We start from the raw sequence: 17122 nt of genomic DNA on the forward strand, positions 1-17122 counted from the left end.
TGGCAAAGGGCAAGAAATACAGTTCAAAGGACCATTCTAGGCCTCAAGTTTAACTCCCATCACTATCCAGATCCACTGAATGTGGTCCTGGTGATCATTGATACCACTGGGCCCTATCAGTATAGGCAGGCATCAGCACTGAACTTCAGGCCTGCACAGCCAGGCCAGGGATTGCAGGTGGTAGGCCTCTGTTCAGCTTGGAGACTATACCCCCCCCACAGCCCCTGACAAAAAAGAATATGGAAGCAAGCTTAATATATGCCTTTAATACACTCACTAACATATCAGAACTATGCTAGGTACTGAGCACACCAAATAGGACATTTATTTTGGGGTTACATCAAATAATATCTTAAAACCAATTGTTTTTGAAGTTAAGTCTCATAGGAGAATACAAAAATATAAACCAGCATAAAGTATTCACTGGGGCCAAAGAAATAATACAGCAGAAAAGGGTGCATGCTTTGATGTGGCTGACTTGAGTCCCATCTTTGACACTTCATAATTTTCCCCCAAGCCCTGTCAGGAGTGATCACTGAGGACAGAGCTAGGAGTAAGCTTTTTTTTTTTTTTTTGGTTTTTGGTTTTTGGTTTTTGGGTCACACCTGGCATCGCTCAGGAATTACTCTTGGCTCTGTGCTCAGAAATTGCTCCTGGAAGGCTCGGGGGACCATATGGGATGCCGGGATTCGAACTGATGACCTTCTACATGAAAGGCAAATGCCTTATGTCCATGCTATCTCTGCAGCCCCAGGAGTAAGCTTTTAACACAACTGGGTAGAATCCCAAAACAGAGACCAGGGACAATGGGATATATTATTTTCAATTTTATTGTTACTATCATTACTCTATCAATTACTGTAACGTGGCTTTTGGATCACACCTGGTGATTCTCAGAGGCTACACCAAGCCTTTACATGCTCTCAGGGTCACTCCAAGTGTTACTCAGGGGATCATATAGTACTGAGGATCAAACTCAGGGTTCATGCATGCAACAGATGTACACTTATGCATAGGGGTTCTTATCTCTGACTCCTTAAATATTATTTTTATGGTCCCAGGGACCAATTACAATTGATAACTTTTCTTAAAGGAAGTAGTACTATACAATTTTTCAAATAACTGTGCTAAAAGTACTTCTGTTTCTCAAAAAAGCACCATTTAAAAAGAAGAGCACGCACAACTAGGAAACCCATTTATAACACAAAACTTTCTTTTTACCTTATTTGGTTTTTAGTTTTGGAGCCATATTCGGTGATGCTCAGGGGCTACTCCTTGCTCTGCACTCAAAAATTACTACTGGTAGTGCTCTGGGAAGCATATGGGATGCTGGAGATCAAACCTGTGTCAGCTAGCACATGAAAGGCAAGTACCCTACACACTGTACATTGCTCCAGCTCCCAAGAGAAATTTATCCAGAGGAATTAAATCCTTATAAATATAGCCCTTATATTTATGCCTGTAGCATAGTGCCAGAGATCATGATGTGACCTCTGGCTTGCAAGGCAGGTACGTTGCCACTGAGGCCTCCCCAGTCCTGGATATGTACACTTTACTTTTCATATAAAGGCACCACAACCAGCAGTGCTGTGGGCAGGGATGGAGTTATCCCTGAGATGAAGCCCTGTCATTGTATTGTTCAGGGGCCACTGCTATTTGAGGAGACCATTTGATGTTAGTGATCAAATTCGGGGTCTCACGCAAGTTAGATATATGTTAGATATATCCTAACACCACTGGAACTATCTTAGTCCATGAATATAGAGTCTGTACATCAAATTTTAAAAGGCAAAAGATTTATACGATCTGAAGAGAAACCAGAGTATATGTACATCAAATTTTAAAAAGATACAAACCTAAACAATATGTTGTTTAGGTATCCAAGAAATGTAGAAGAAAATACACAATACTCAAGACAGTATTACTGAAAGGAAGGGCAAGGGGAGATAGTTAGGGATCCAACTGTGTTGTCAATGTTCTACTGCATAAGCTAAGTGGTGAGGATAAGGCATTGGTCACATTCTTCTTCTTTGAAGAGGATAATACCTGGTGATGCTCAGGACTTTCGCCTTTGCGCTCTGCCCTCAGGGATCAGAGCTTGGTAGTGCTACGTGGTGCCAAGGATCAAACTTGGAACAGCCAGATATAAGATGAAAACCTTACCCGCTGTACAATTTCTCCAGTCCATTACATTATTACTTATGCTGTGCATAGCTCACATACACGCATAAATGTATATATGCACACACACATACATGTATGCTTTCACGCATTTAGGGTGTCAAATAGGGGGCAAGTTCTTTCTTGTATGAAATGAGAAGTATGTGAAGACACCCACATCCAGAGGGATGTTTTCTTTCTGCTTTTGTTCTGTTTTGGTCTTTGAGCAACACCTGGCAGAGCTCAGGACACAGTCCCGGCAGTGATCCAGAGCAACCGTAAAGTGCCAGTCTGATGAGTCATCTCTTTGGTATCAGAAGTGAGCTTTTTTCCTTTTTATTTTGTTTGTTGGTTTATTTTGGTTTTGGGCCACACCCAGCAGCACTCAGGGGTTACTCCTGGTTTTGAACTCAGAAATCACTGCTGGCAGGCTCAGGGAACCATAAGAGATTCTGGGATCGGGACCGGTGAGGTGGTGCTAGAGGTAAGGTGTCTGCCTTGCAAGCGCTAGCCAAGGAAGGACCGTGGTTCGATCCCCCAGCATCCCATATGGTCCCCCCAAGCCAGGGGCGATTTCTGAGTGCTTAGCCAGGAATAACCCCTGAGCATCAAATGGGTGTGGCTCAGAAAACTTAAAAAAAAAAAAGAGATAGAGATTCTGGGATCAAACCCAGGCCAGCTGCATGCAAGACAAATGCCCTACTCACTGCTCTATCACTTTGGCCATAAGAATCAAGCTTTCTTAAAGATGGTGACATTGAAGTGAATTTTGTTGAGTTTTATTTTCAGTGGGTGTTGAAAGATGCATAGCAATGATCCTGATCATCTGAGGGAGGGAATTCTGTGTGTAAGCCAATAGCACAGACAACAAAATGAATGTTGCCATTCTGTATGGCCATTGTTAGGAACCAAATTTTGTCTCTTCCCTGCATCAATCTATGTTTTAAACCCAATACTCCAGTAATGTGTCTACATTTGGGCATTTGCTTTTTAGGGAGAAAAATATGGTGAAATGAGGGGAGAGACCTAAGTCTGATATGACTGAAGTCCCTGTAGGAGAGGAAGTGAGGGCATACAGAGCAAAGCAAGTGAAGAGGCATGAAGAAGCTATCAATAACCAGAGACAGGCCCCAAGAGGAACCACAACTTCCAGCACCTTGATCTTGAGCTTCCAGCCTCCAAAAGCATGAAAAACTACATCTCAAGAAGTCACCCAGATGGTGGTCTGTTGTTAAGAATCCTAGCAGGCTCATTTCCGGTCAGCCTCACCATCTTCACTTTAGTCTGCTTATTAGTAAAGCTAATCCAGGCACATTCTTCTCTACCTTAAAATACTGTCACATGGGGGTCAGAGAGATAGCATGGAGGTAAGGCATTTGCCTCGCATGCAGAAGGTTGGTGGTTCAAATCCCAGCATCCCATATGGTCCCCTGAGCCTGCCAGGAGCGATTTCTGAGCATAGAGCCAAGAGGAACCCCTGAGCACTGCCAAGTGTGAACCAAAAACAAAACAAAACAAAAAATACTGTCACATCTCCCACTGCTTTCTTGTTCTGGTATGTAGGTGATGTTTCCAGCTTGCCTCAGTGGCCCCACCATTCCCTTTGTACCTCCACTTCCCAAAAACCAGTCACCTGGACCACTTCAGTCATTGCCTTTAACAGAAACCAAAAGCAGCACTGCTTATTGTTTAAGCATTTGTGATGTGCAGAAAAGAACTTCTGCAAATCTCAGGTGCTTGCATTGTTCAGCTTTCCATCATAAAATGCCACAAAGAGGGTGGTGTAAAAGCAGAAACAGGTTTTAAATGCTTTTAAATGTTTTAAATGTGTAAAAGCAGAAAAAGGTGGTGTAAAAGCACAATGATAGACTCTGGCAGTCCAAAATGAAGGCACCAGCAAGGTTGGTGTCTGGTGAGTGTTCTTCAGGACTGTGGCAGCTGACTTCTCTGTCTTTACATGGCCTTCCATCCACACTTGGCATGAGGAAGGAGAAAAGAAGACAAGCAAGTGCTTTGGTGGTCTTATTAGGTCACAGTCCTCTCTAACTGGGGATCTACATTCATCCCTTCATTCAACTTACAGGCTCCATCTCTAAATACAGACACACTGTAGGTCAGAGCTTTGATTATTTATTTTAACTGAATCATTCATTTTTCATTCACCTTCATAATTGTTGCTTATGCATTGATGTTGTTATTGAGATGATCAGCAGATACACACACATCCAGCTGTGGCACTTGCACATTTTTCTGGTGGTCTTCCCGGGGCTAGTGGAGTCACATACCAAGTTGTAGTGCTCACTTGATGTTGCTCTCTGAGGTTTGTGCTCCTTTAGTTGATGTACTAACACATATATTCTCTACGGTTTGCACTCCTACTTGAATCACATACTTATGGCTGGGGGTTGTTATGGTGCTCGAAAGTTCTTGTCAGAGGTTTCACTTCTTGACCATAGAACTCAAATTTTCTTTTTGTTATGGTGCCCCCACCCAGGGCTCTACTAAAACTCTGGGGTTTTGAACTCATGACCATCGTCTTGCAAAGCAGTCTTCCTAACTCCCTGCCCCAAATACATACAAAATGAGAGGACCATTAACATTTAGTTTTTATCTTGTTTTTTTTTTGGGGGGGGTCCACACCCGGCAACACTCATGGGTTACTACTCCTGGCTCTATGCTCAGAAATCGCCCCTGGCAGGCACAGGGGACCATACTGGATGCCAGGATTCAAACTACCGTCCTTCTGCATGAAAGGCAAACCCATGCTATCTTTCCAGCCCCAATATTTAGTTTTTAACTGGTATGTGAAAGTTTTATTCATAAAAGTCCTAATGGGTGCTGTTTGGAGAGATAGTACAGGGGTCAGTCACTTTGCTCTGTATGCAGCTGAGATGGGTTCATCCCTAGTACCACATATGGTCTCCTAAGCACTATTGGGAGTGACCTCTGAGCAAAGATTCAGGAATAAACACTGAGCACCACCAGATGTGGTCTCAAATGTCTCTCTAGCCCCAAAAAAAATCAAACTGGAAGTGACCCAAATATACATCTACATGGAAAAAGATAAGAGAATCATGGCTTATCTATACAAGGCAATATAACTCCTCGACAACAAAAAGGGGGTGAGAGTTGGGGCCAGAGCAGTGGCTCAGGGCATAAGGCACCTGCCTTGCTCAAGCTAGTCTGTGATGGACAGTGGTTCTATCCCCCGGTGTCCCATATGGTCCCCCAAGCCAGGAGCAATTTCTGAGCATATAGCCAGGAGTGGCCCTTAAGCGTCACCGGGTGTGGCCCGAAAAAAAAAATGGGGGGTGGGCAGACTGCTGATGGATTTTTCAAATGTTATGGTAAATAAAAAAGCTAGGGTTGTTGGGGGCCGGAGAGATAGCATGGAGGTAAGGCATTTGCCTTTCATGCAGAAGGTCATCGGTTCGAATCCCGGCGTCCCATATGGTCTCCCGTGCCTGCCAGGAGCAATTTCTGAGCATGGAGCCAGGAATAACCCCTGAGCACTGCCGGGTGTGACCCAAAAAAAAAAAAAAAAAAAAAAAAGCTAGGGTTAGGGCCCAGAGAGATAGCACAGCGGCGTTTGCCTTGCAAGCATCAGATCCAGGACTAAAGATGGTTGGTTCGAATCCGGGTGTCCCATATGGTCCCACATGCCTGCCAGGAGCTATTTCTGAGCAGACAGCCAGGAGTAACCCCTGAGCACTGCCGGGTGTGGCCCAAAAACCAAAACAAACAAAAAAAGCTAGGGTCAAAGATATAGTACAAGGTTTAAAGCACTTGCCATGGGCCAGAGCTATAGTACAGCAGGTAAGGGCACTTGCCTTGCATGCGGCCGACCCAGGCTCAACCCCAAGCATCCAATATGGTCCCCTAAGCACTGCCAGGAGTAATTTCTGAGTGCAGAGCCTGAGTGCCACTGGGTGAAGCCCCCAAACAAAACAAACAAGCAAACAAACAAAAACTAAAGCACTTACCTTGCATGTGACTAACTCTGGTTTGACCCATAGCACTGCATGGTCCCCCACTAGATGTGATCGCTGAGCACAGAGCTGGGAATGATTCCTGAGGACTGCTGAAATATGTACCAAAAGTTAACACGATAAACAAATTCCAAAAAATCCAGGCCCAAAAGAGTACATACTCTATGATTCCATTTATGAGACATTCTAGATATTTCAAACTGAACTATAGGAATCAGAAACACAAGTGATTGGATAACATGGGAAGTGGGGGAGGAGTCCCTACAAGGGGACCTTTTCTGGACATGTTCAGTTGATTGTGGCAGTAAGTACTCCACGTGCATATGTTTACCCAAAGACCCCAACCACAGATGAGTCCGATTTATGGTTTCTTTTTATTTCTGCTTTGTTTTATTTGCCAGCTCCTCCTCTTCGCTGTGGTTGTGGATGTTGCTTGTGATGGCCATGACCACACACTCACCCTGCTGGGAGACTGCTGAGCTCTGGTTGCTCACTGCGGTGGCACAATAGGTGGCAAACTCAGCCTATTTCAATCTCCAGAAACACCTTAGTTGAGACATCTATAAAAGCTGCTGGGCCCTGGACTACCTGGAGGATGGAAACCTAAGAGATGGGGTTCTTTGAGAGTCAGCAATGCTGGCAGCCCAGAACTGATTCACAGAGAAACTCTTCCTCTGCCAGCAATGAGGACCTTTCCTGCATTCCACCCATGCTGGGTGCTGACATTACAGCCCTTTGGATGGACTCAGACAACATTATGGCTCTCATTACACCTCCTGGGTCTGCTACCTTGAGTCTCGCTCCTCAACCCCAGAGACCAAGATGCAATACTTAAAAGGGACCCTCATTCACTGCTGGTGGGAATGTTACTAGTCCCGGCTTTTTGGAAAACAATATGGATATTCCACAAAAAGCTAGAAATTAAGCTTTCGGGGATGGCGAGGTGGCGCTAGAGGTAGCGCTAGCCAAGGGAGGACCATGGTTCGATCCCCCCATGTCCCATATGGTCCCCCCAAGCCAGGGGCAATTTCTGAGTGCTTAGCCAGGAGTAACCCCTGAGCATCAAATGGCTGTGGCCCGAAGAAAAAAAAAAAAGAAATTGAGCTCTCCTATGACCCAACAATACTGCTCCCTGGGAATATACCTCACAGCCTCAAAAACACAATGCAGAAAAGCCCCCTCTACATTCCTATGTTCATCGCAGCACTAATCACAATAGCCAGAATCTAGAAACAACCCAAGTGCCTGAGAATAAATGAGTGGATAAAGACACTAGGATACATCTACTCAACGGAGTAAATTCTACACAGTCATCCAGAAAAAGTAAGTCATAAAATTTGGTTATATATGGATAGACATGGAGAATATCATGCTGAATGAAATGAGTTAGAGGGAAAGATATAGACATAGAATGGCCACACTCATTTGTAGGATATTAAAAACTAACAAAGACATAGTATTGGACTGGAGCAATATCTGAGCAGTAGGGCATTTGTCTTGGATGTGGCTGACCCAGGACAGACCTGGGTTTGATCCCCAGCATCCCATATGGGGTCCCTCGAGTCTGCCAGGAGCAATTTCTGAGTGCAGAGCCAGGAATAACCCCTAAAGTGGCACCAAGTGTGGCCCGAAAACCAAAACCACAACAAACATACTATTAGAATAATACCTAAAGACAATCAAATTGAGGGCCAAGAGTTCATGAGGGCCATGGTTCATAGCAAGAAGCTTGCCACAAAAGAAGTGGTGGTGGGGGTGGGGGAAAATTGTAGTTATGCCAGAGAAGGAGCTATTATGACAATGATAGTGGGAATTGACCACTTTGGGCAAGAACTAGATGCTGAAAGGAGGTAAAATGATATGCATGGCGCCCTTTCAGTAACAATATTGCATAGTACCTAAAAGAAAAAAAGAAAAATATCTGTCACTGAGGCAGGCTAGAAGTGGATGGGAGGGAAAATGGGAACATTGGTAGTGGGAAGTATACACTGGTGGAGCGATGATTGCTTGAACATTGTATTACTGAAACTCAGTCATGAACAACTATGTGATCTTGCATCTCATGCTGATTCAATTAAAAACAAACAACAAACAAACAAAAATAAAATGAAACCCTTGAGTGCTACTACTGTGGCCTCAGAAAGGATCCTGCACCTTAGTTACTTCTAGGACTGAGGCCCTGCTCTAGAATGAGCTTCTTCTCCAGCCGAAGCGTGTGTTTAGGGATGAGGAGAAGAAATGGGAAAGAGGCCGGGCGGTGGCGCTAGAGGTAAGGTGCCTGCCTTGCCTGCGCTAGCCTTGGATGGAGAGCGGTTCGATCCCCCGGTTTCCCATATGGTCCCCCAGGCCAGGAGCGACTTCTGTGAGCATAGCCAGGAGTAACCCCTGAGCGTCACCGGGTGTGGCCCAAAAACCAAAAAAAAAAAAAAAGAAAAAGAAATGGGAAAGAGCCATTGTCCAGTTTGGATAGTGTTCAGTGGACTCTACTGTGTAAAGAAGTGTCCTCAGACACTGAGGGCCTTCATGGACAGAGTGGTAACCTTTGTGCTACCAATTGGGTTTGTCCTAGCACTCTACCCTACCACAATGTAGGTGACTGCAGCTGTAGAACCAATGGTTCTGAGGGCTGCAAGTTCAAGACCAACCACTAAGCAGGTTTACCTTCTCTTGAGGTCTTGTTAATATTGGCCTATACCTGCTGTTTTCTCATCCCTTCTCATCTCCTCTTGTCTCTCTGCTCACATCCTGGGTCTCCTTCCTTTTTTATTAGGACCCTGGGAAGATAGGGGGAGAGTTCTGCCCTTCTTAGTTAATTTACCCTCAATGACTATCCCTGAAATCTCAGGAAACAGGGCCATACTATGAAGACCTGGGAGCAGAGCTTGGGCATATACCTTTTGAAGGCATACAAATTAGTCAATAATATGTTAGGAACAGCTAGGAGTCTGTGGAATAATTCAAGTAAGGGGTAGTGAAAGCCTAGTCCCAGGCAGCAATTCTGAAGTTTGGAAGGCAGGCACAGATGAAACAGACCTAGAGCCAGAGAGAATTGGCAGGAAGTGCAAATCTGTCTGTGAGAAAGGAAGACTTCCAGGAAAGCTCTCAGAGTTAGACCACAGGCAAATCAATATGTTGGGAAGCAAATACATAAAAATGTTGGTGTCTGGAATCAATAGGGATTGTGGCTGGGCAAAGAGCAAGTTTTCAGACTAAGTACTCAAAGCAAGACCCTGGGAAGAGGTGGATGATCCGAAGAATTCACAACAAAGATACAGACCCAATAACAAGGCCCAGATTTGGCCTTTGGCCTAAATTCACTTTTTAGTTTAGTTTAGTTTTGGTTTTGGGGCCACATTTGGCAATGCTTAAGGGATCACTTGTAGTGCTCCGAGGATCCTGGTAAGTTCTGGGAATCAAAGCTGGGAAGGCTACATGCAAGGCAATCTCTCTACTTGCTGCACTATCTCTCTGGCCCCTAAATTTACTCCTTTGATTTGGAAGGTATTAAGAAAAGGTTATAGGGTCCAGACAGTGTTTCTGATAGAGTGAGATTTTTGAGTTCAACCCCCAGAACTGTTCCCATATCTCTAGGATAATGCCCAGCACTTCAACAGCAGCAGCAGCAACAACAACAACAACCAGTTTAGGGAGGGGAATATAGTTCAGGGGCATAGCACTTGCCTTGCATGTATGAAATGCTGGGTTTAATTCATACAGAAATCACCTGCTCCATAAGTACAGTCCCCGCATTGGATCCCGTGTTACCCCTCCCCAAAGGCAATAGGAGTTAAGAAATTTTGGAAGGAAGGTAGAGAGGAAGGAAAGAAGGAAGGAAGGAAGGAAGGAAGGAAGGAAGGAAGGAAGGAAGGAAGGAAGGAAGGAAGGGAGGGAGGGAGGGAGGGAGGGAGGGAAGAAGGGAGGGAGGAAGGAAGGAAGGAAGGAAAGAAGGGAGAGAGGGAGGGAGGAAGGAAGGGAGGCAAAAAGGAAGGGAAGGAGGGAACGAGGAAGGTGAGATGGAGGGAGAAAGGAAGGGAGGGAGGAAAGAAGGAAAAGAAGGGAGGAAGAAAGGGAATAAGGAAGGGAGGGAGGAAGGAAGGGAGGGAAGGAGAGAGGGAAGGAAGAAGGGAGGGAGAAAGCAAGGGAGGAGAGGAAGGAGGAAGGAAGCACAGGAGGGAGGAAGGAAGGAAGGGAGAGAGACAGGGAGGGAAGGAGGGAGGAAGGGGGAAGGAAGCAAGGGAGGGAGGCAGGAAGGGAGGGAGGGAGGGAGGAAGCAAGGGAGGGAAGGAGAAATAAAAGGAAGGGAAGAAGAAAAGGACAGAAGGGAGGAAGGGAGGGAAGAAGGAAGAACTAAAGGGAGGGAGGAAGGAGGGAAAGATGGAAAGGAGGAAGGGAAGGAAGGAGACAGGAAGGGAGAGAGGGATAAAACAGAGGGAGGGTTTGGAGAGATAGCACAGCGGCGTTTGCCTTGCAAGCAGCCGATCCAGGACCTAAGGTGGCTGGTTTGAATCCCGGTGTCCCATATGGTCCCCCATGCCTGCCAGGAGCTATTTCTGAGCAGACAGCCAGGAGTAACCCCTGAGCACCGCTGGGTGTGGCCCCAAAACCAAAAACAAACAAACAAAAAAAAAACAGAGGAAGGAAGGAAAGAAAGCGAGAAAATAAGGAAGGATGAAGGAAGGAGGTAAAGAAGTAAAAGGGGATAACAAAGTCATTGTCAGAAGAGCAGGAGAGGGAGATGGGGAGCACTGGAAGAGTTGAATGGACCTCTGAGACAGGCAGATAAGAATTCTGGCAGGAAGATGGGAAAATGAAAATGTGGACAAGGAGGAGATGTCCCAGAGCAGGAGTCTTACTGTCTTGTCATAAAAATTCAAATTATTGAGAAATCATAAACGCTGGGTCACAACTTGGGTAGCAATGTTGGGAAACAGCCAGTGTGCCAGGGCATTGGCCATAAGCAATATAAAGACAGGAGAAAATGCAAATGATGTGGAGTCTTGGATCACCAAATGCTCTGCAAGCCTTCATCTCTTGCCTGCCTAGTCCACTTTAAAGGACAATTGGAATGCATTACACTGCATGCTTATGTTGTTTTCCAAGGGTTCCTATCTAAGATATAAATGGTCTCTAGTGGAGAGAGGAACATGAAGGCACTGCTTGGGGTGATCCAGAAGCAGTGAGTGTGATTGCCAGGGAAAGAGCTGGGGAAATGTTGGTGGGGGCTATAGTGCTAGGAAGGTGAAGGTATAAAAAAGACAGATGGTTACCAATAATGTATAAGATTAAAACAGCCCCGAGGAGCTAGAGAGGTAGTACAGCATTAGGGCATTTGCCTTGCACACAGCTGATTCTAACAGAGGTGGTTCGAATCCTGGCATCCCTTATGGTCTCCCGTGCTTGCCAGGAGTGACTTCTGAGCACAGAGCCAGGAGTAACTCCTGAGCACCTCTAGGTGTGACCCAATAAACAACAAACAAACAAAAAAAAAACCACCAACAACAATAAAAACCCCAGTCCTGAGTAGGGTTAGAAAGATGCAGGAGACCAAGGTATCTCTGGTGCCAAATGGGTCCCAGAGAACCACTGGGAATAATTGTGAGCACAGAGCCAGGACTAGCCTGTGAGCACCGCTGAGCTGGTCCAGAAAACCAAAACAAAACAAACGAAAACATTCTGGGTTGGGGTTTAGGATATAAAGGTTTTTTGGTTCTTGTTTGTTTGTTTGTTTGTTTGTTTTTGGGTCGCACTCAGTAGCACTCAGTGGTGACTCCTGGCTCTGTGCTCAGAAACTGCTTCTGCAGGCTTGGGAGACCATAAGGGATGCTAGGAATCTAACTCAGGTTCACCCTGGGTTAGCCTTGTGCAAGGCGAACACCTACTGTTGTGCTATCTCTCTAGCCCGAGGATAAGAAGTTTTAAAGTGAGGTGATAGTGGTGACGGAAAAAAAAAATTCAGGGTCAAGCTTGTGTATCGGAATGTTCTGGGTGAGACAAGTTTAAGGTAGAAATTATTTTTTGTTTGTTTGTTTTGTTTTTGGGCCACACCCGGCAGTGCTCAGGGGTTACTCCTGGCTGTCTGCTCAGAAATAGCTCCTGGCAGGCACGGGGGACCATATGGGACACCGGGATTTGAACCAACCACCTTAGGTCCTGGATCGGCTGCTTGCAAGGCAAACACCGCTGTGCTATCTCTCTGGGCCCAGTAGAAATGATTTTTAAGGAGTTTCTGATGTGATGTAGTTTGAATGGTGCCTACCCAGTCTGAATTAATCAAGTAACCTGAATTAAGAAGAACTTTAGGGTCCGGAGAGATAGCACAACAGCATTTGCCTTGCAAGCAGCCGATCCAGAACCTAAGGTGATTGGTTCAAATCCTGGCATCCTACATAGTCCCCCGTGCCTGCCAGGAGCTATTTCTGAGCAGATAGCCAGGAGTAACCCCTGAGCACCGCTGGGTGTGGCCCAAAAACAAAAAACCAAAAAAAAAAAAAAAAAGAACTTTAGTCTCTTCTAACAAGCATCTGACTATAAGATCTCTTCAACTATCTTCCCTAAAGATCTCTGGATAGCAACTATGTGAGTTGAAAAACTTAAAATTACTTAGGACATTTGGTTACTGAGTCCCAATGTAGATAGCACCATCATTCCTTGCTCCTTCCACCTGCTTTTCAAATTTCAGTTTTGGGTGTGGAGACATAGCATAGGGATTAAGGAATTTGCCTCATAAGCAGCTGACCCAGTTCAATCCCTAACACCCCCACAAATGGTCTCCAGAACAAAAGGAGTGATTCCTGAGCACAGAGTCAAGAGTGAGCCTTGAGCCTACATCACGTCCCTCCCAAATGATAAAATTCTAGCTGGGAGCCTGGGATAGTAGCAAGGTTAGAACACATGTTAGCATATGCCAGCTTGTGTTCCATTTCTAGCACCACATGATTCTCTATGCATCCTTGGGAGGAAACATGGAGGCTCCAAAGTACCCGCAGGGTGGCCCAGGTATTTCTGACACTGCTGGACATGGCAACATTGCATTCTCGGGCCTTTGCACTGAATTGCTAGTGAAATCTGGGGAGAACCATTGATAGGGCTTGGACCTCTTGATAACCACTTGAGAGATTTCCCTGACCTACCTAAAAGACTATTCTTCCCAGGGATTTCTAGTACTTTTAGATAAAAGTTCCTTAACTTGGCAGACAAGGCCCTTTATCTGGTCACTGTTTACTTCTGTGCTTTGGTCACATAGTTCCCCATGACTAAAGGTCTTAGAAAGAACTTTCTCACCATCCCTTGGACCTTGTTTTCAAGATTTTATATCTCCAGACTTAGGAGAACTCAATTTTCTATTCCCTGGAAGAAGTAACTCTCTCAGAGTATGGGGATGCTCTGTGCATATATTTTCCTGGCTCAGAACACACCACGTGCCTGCCTGCTCCTCTGTCTTTTGCATCTAGAAGAGAAAATGTCATCTGTAAACACAGAGTGTGCCTACCAGGCACAATGACCAAAGGACGTGCTCATTGGATATTGTTAATGAAAGAGAGAAAGATTGAGTGAATGTTGAAATCCCTTAAACTGCTGGGTGGAGAAGTATGAGTCAGAGGTCAAAGTACTGGATGAACATGACTGATTACTATCTGTGTTTTGTAGGGCCTGTATGTAGACACTCTCTTCTAGGGAAGTCTAGTCATTCTCTAGTCACTACCTACTTTAACCTGTGGGTCACAGCCCTATACTTATTTAACTAAAGGGGGGGTTCATGAAAAATTTGTTTGTATATAAATGTATGGTGTATTATTGGCAAATCTTTAAAGTGTACATTATGAGGTAGGGAGTGAGGGAGTTGCTAGAAATGGCCTTTGGGAAGCAATAAAACCTAGGCTTGATTTAGACCAAAAATAAAATGGTGACTTTGTTCTTATCCCCTAAGCAGTGCTTGCCAATAGTAGGGTGCTTGCCAATCTAACTATGATCCCTGGTACCTGACATGGTCCTCACTCCTTTAAGGAGTGAGGCTCGAGTTCAGTTATTGAACACAGCTAGATGTGATCCCCCAAAACAAACAAACAAAATACAACAAAGAAAAAAATATGAAGTTCTTTTTCCTTTGTAGTACACTAGTAACAGACTTGAATCTGTGCAGAGAAACTACCTCCCACTCCCCGCAACCACCACCTCAAGCTAGGGAAGATTGAAGAAAAAACCCATAAAACCAATTGCAAAAGTAAGAAGTGCATTAGTCTGTGCTTGCCTGCATTCCATTATGAAATGCATACTTCCTATCTTTTAATTTAGGAGTTCCCTGTGGTCTCTCTCTCTCTCATATATCCTAAGTAAAAGTATTTGAAGTTCCACTTCTAGGGATATACCCTAAGAACACAAAAACATAATACAAAAGTGCCCTCTGCACACCTATGTTCATTGCAGCTCTATCATTGTCAGATATCTGACAACAGATGAGTGGCTAAAGAAACTGTGGTACATATACACAATGGAATACTATGCAGCTGTCAGAAAAATGAAGTCATGAAATTTTCCTATGCATGAATGGACATGGAAACTATTATGCTGTGTGAAATGAGTCAGAGGGAGACAGACACAGAATAGTCTCACTCATCTGTGGCATTTCAGAAATACAAAAGATAGTATATCCAGAGACAATAGAGATGAGGGATGGAAGGATCAGCCTATGGTATGAAAATTACTACAGAGTAGTGAGTGCAGTTAGAGAAATAACTACACTAATAACTACCATGACAATCATAGTGAGTGAGAGAAATAGAATGCCTGTCTTGAAGACAGGCAGTGGGTTGGGGAGGAGGGAAATGGAGGACATCGGGGGTAGGAAGGTTACACTGGTGGAGAGGGGGTGTACTCTTTATGACTAAAACCAAACAAAAACATGTTTGTAGTCATGGTGCTTAAATAAAAGATATTATAAAAATAAGAAAAGAAAAAACCCCAAACTATTTGAAGTCATTTCTGTTCTCGCTGGAAATTCGTGTGTGTGTGTGTGTGTGTGTGTGTGTGTGTGTGTGTGTGTGTGTGTGTGCCACACCTGGCAGTGCTCAGGGTTTACTCCTGGCTCTGCACTCAGAAATCACTCCTGGCAAGCTCAGGGGATTAAACCCAGTGCAGCTGCATGCAAGGCAAACAACCTACCTGCTGTTCTATCACTCTGGCCCTTCTTTGGAAATTCTTTCTGCAGCATAAAGACAAGAGCCTGAATCTGGGTTGAGATTGGGACTGATTTTACTGATCTGAGCTCCCCTGATATACGACCACAGATAGCAATGCTTTTATATGCCCTGGGTCTCATAAAAATTTCTCTCGGGGCCGGAGAGATGGCACAGCGGTGGGGAATTTGCCTTGCATGTAGAGGATGGTGGTTCGAATCCCGGCATCCCATATGGTCCCCTGAGTCTGCTGGGGGCGATTTCTGAGTGTAGAGCCAGGAATAACCCCTGAGTGCTGCCAGGTGTGACCCAAAAACCAAAAAAAAAAAATTATTCAGAAAATAGGACTAAAGTTTCTTGCCTTGCAGGTGTCAGACCTTTGTTCAATTCCAGGCACCATATTTGGTCTTCTGAGCCACCAGGAGTGACCTCTGAGGTCAGGTCAAGGAGTAAGCCTTAAACACTGCTAGGTGTGGCTCCAAAACCAAACCAAGCCTAAACAGAACTAATTTCTTGGGTAAAGGGGTCTTATCTTGAAAAGTTAAAAAGCATTGTTCCAGTCAGCTGTCTTAAAGCCCCCATCCTCATCCTTGACCTGCAGAAATGTTTAAGCTGAGTGACCCCACTTTGCATGGGCTGGTCCAGTATGGGACCCCTGGGACCTGCCTTAGAAAGGTAGACTAGGATCTTCTGATTTTCTTCTGGGATCTGGGAATTGGGAAAGAGACTCAAGTGATAAGTTGCAGAAGTACAGGCTAAGAGGCTGCATCAAGATTTGTCAAGACAGTACTGGGATAAGGTGCTTGTCTTGTACAAGGTAGGCCCTGGTTCTATGTCTGCCACTATGTATAGTCCTCTAAGCACTGCCAGGAGTGATCCCTGAGCTCAGAGAGAAAAAGTAAAGAGTAAATAAGCCCTGAGAACCACTAGACGTGGCCCCCAAGACCTAAATCAGGGGTCTCAAACTCAATTTACCTGGGGACCGCAGGAGGCAAAGTCGGGGTGAGGCAGGGCCACATAAGGGATTTCACCAAAAAAAAAAAAAGAAAGTCCTCAAACGTCATTATTAACAGTTTTAATTATTTCTTCTGAACATGAATAGAACATTGAGTGAAGATCATGAACAGTTCTTCTGATCATGGCATCTTTTGCCTATTCCATGCTGCCAGAGACTTGACAGCACTTCTTCTCACAAATCTGAACCACATTTGGCTTTAGAGAGGAAGCAGTTGAGATCCTCAGAATGGCTTGAAGATGATCATCATTAAGTCTAGACCTGTACTTTGACTTATTGAAGTTCAATGTGGAGAATAACTTTTCACACAAATATGTGCTCCCAAAAAAGGCACATGGTGCGCTTGAACATTCGGGAAAGCTCAGGGAAGCTGGGGGGCAATTCTCTCAAAAATTGTCCATGCATGTCTGCTTTTCCACTAATCTCCCTGAACTTGGCTTTGAGATCATAGTTGCATTGCAGGTCAATGAGCTCCATTTGAAGCACAGGAGGGGCATCTTGCACATCAAAGGGAAAAGGGTCCACAAAAATTTGGAAAGTGGCTCTGTACTTTTTGAAGTCTGCAAATCTGTGATCAAATTCTTTCTCTAGCTTAAAAATAGCATCAACATATTTCTCACCACTGAATGGTATGCCTGCATCCACAAGTTCCTTGCATTCTGGGAAATGGCAAAGGTTTGTCTGAGAGAGCTGGGATTTCCATAACACAAGTTTTGTGGAGAATGTTCTCACGTTGTCATAGGCAGCACTGAGAAGCTGCCCCGGGTCTTGTAACATCTTGTTTA

General features: G+C 44.7%; 1 protein-coding gene across 1 annotated transcript in view; it reads right to left on the minus strand.

Moving 5' to 3' along the window:
* Positions 1–4708, minus strand: part of DLG1 (discs large MAGUK scaffold protein 1) — a 653463-nt gene extending 648755 nt beyond the window's left edge. The window contains exon 1 of the mRNA XM_049775940.1: positions 4705–4708. The gene's annotated coding sequence lies outside the window, so the exon portion shown is untranslated. The remainder of the gene's footprint in view (positions 1–4704) is intronic.
* Positions 4709–17122: the final 12414 nt, after the last annotated feature.

This window comes from Suncus etruscus, chromosome 6 (genome assembly GCF_024139225.1).
Source record: "Suncus etruscus isolate mSunEtr1 chromosome 6, mSunEtr1.pri.cur, whole genome shotgun sequence".
Lineage (NCBI taxonomy): Eukaryota > Metazoa > Chordata > Mammalia > Eulipotyphla > Soricidae > Suncus > Suncus etruscus.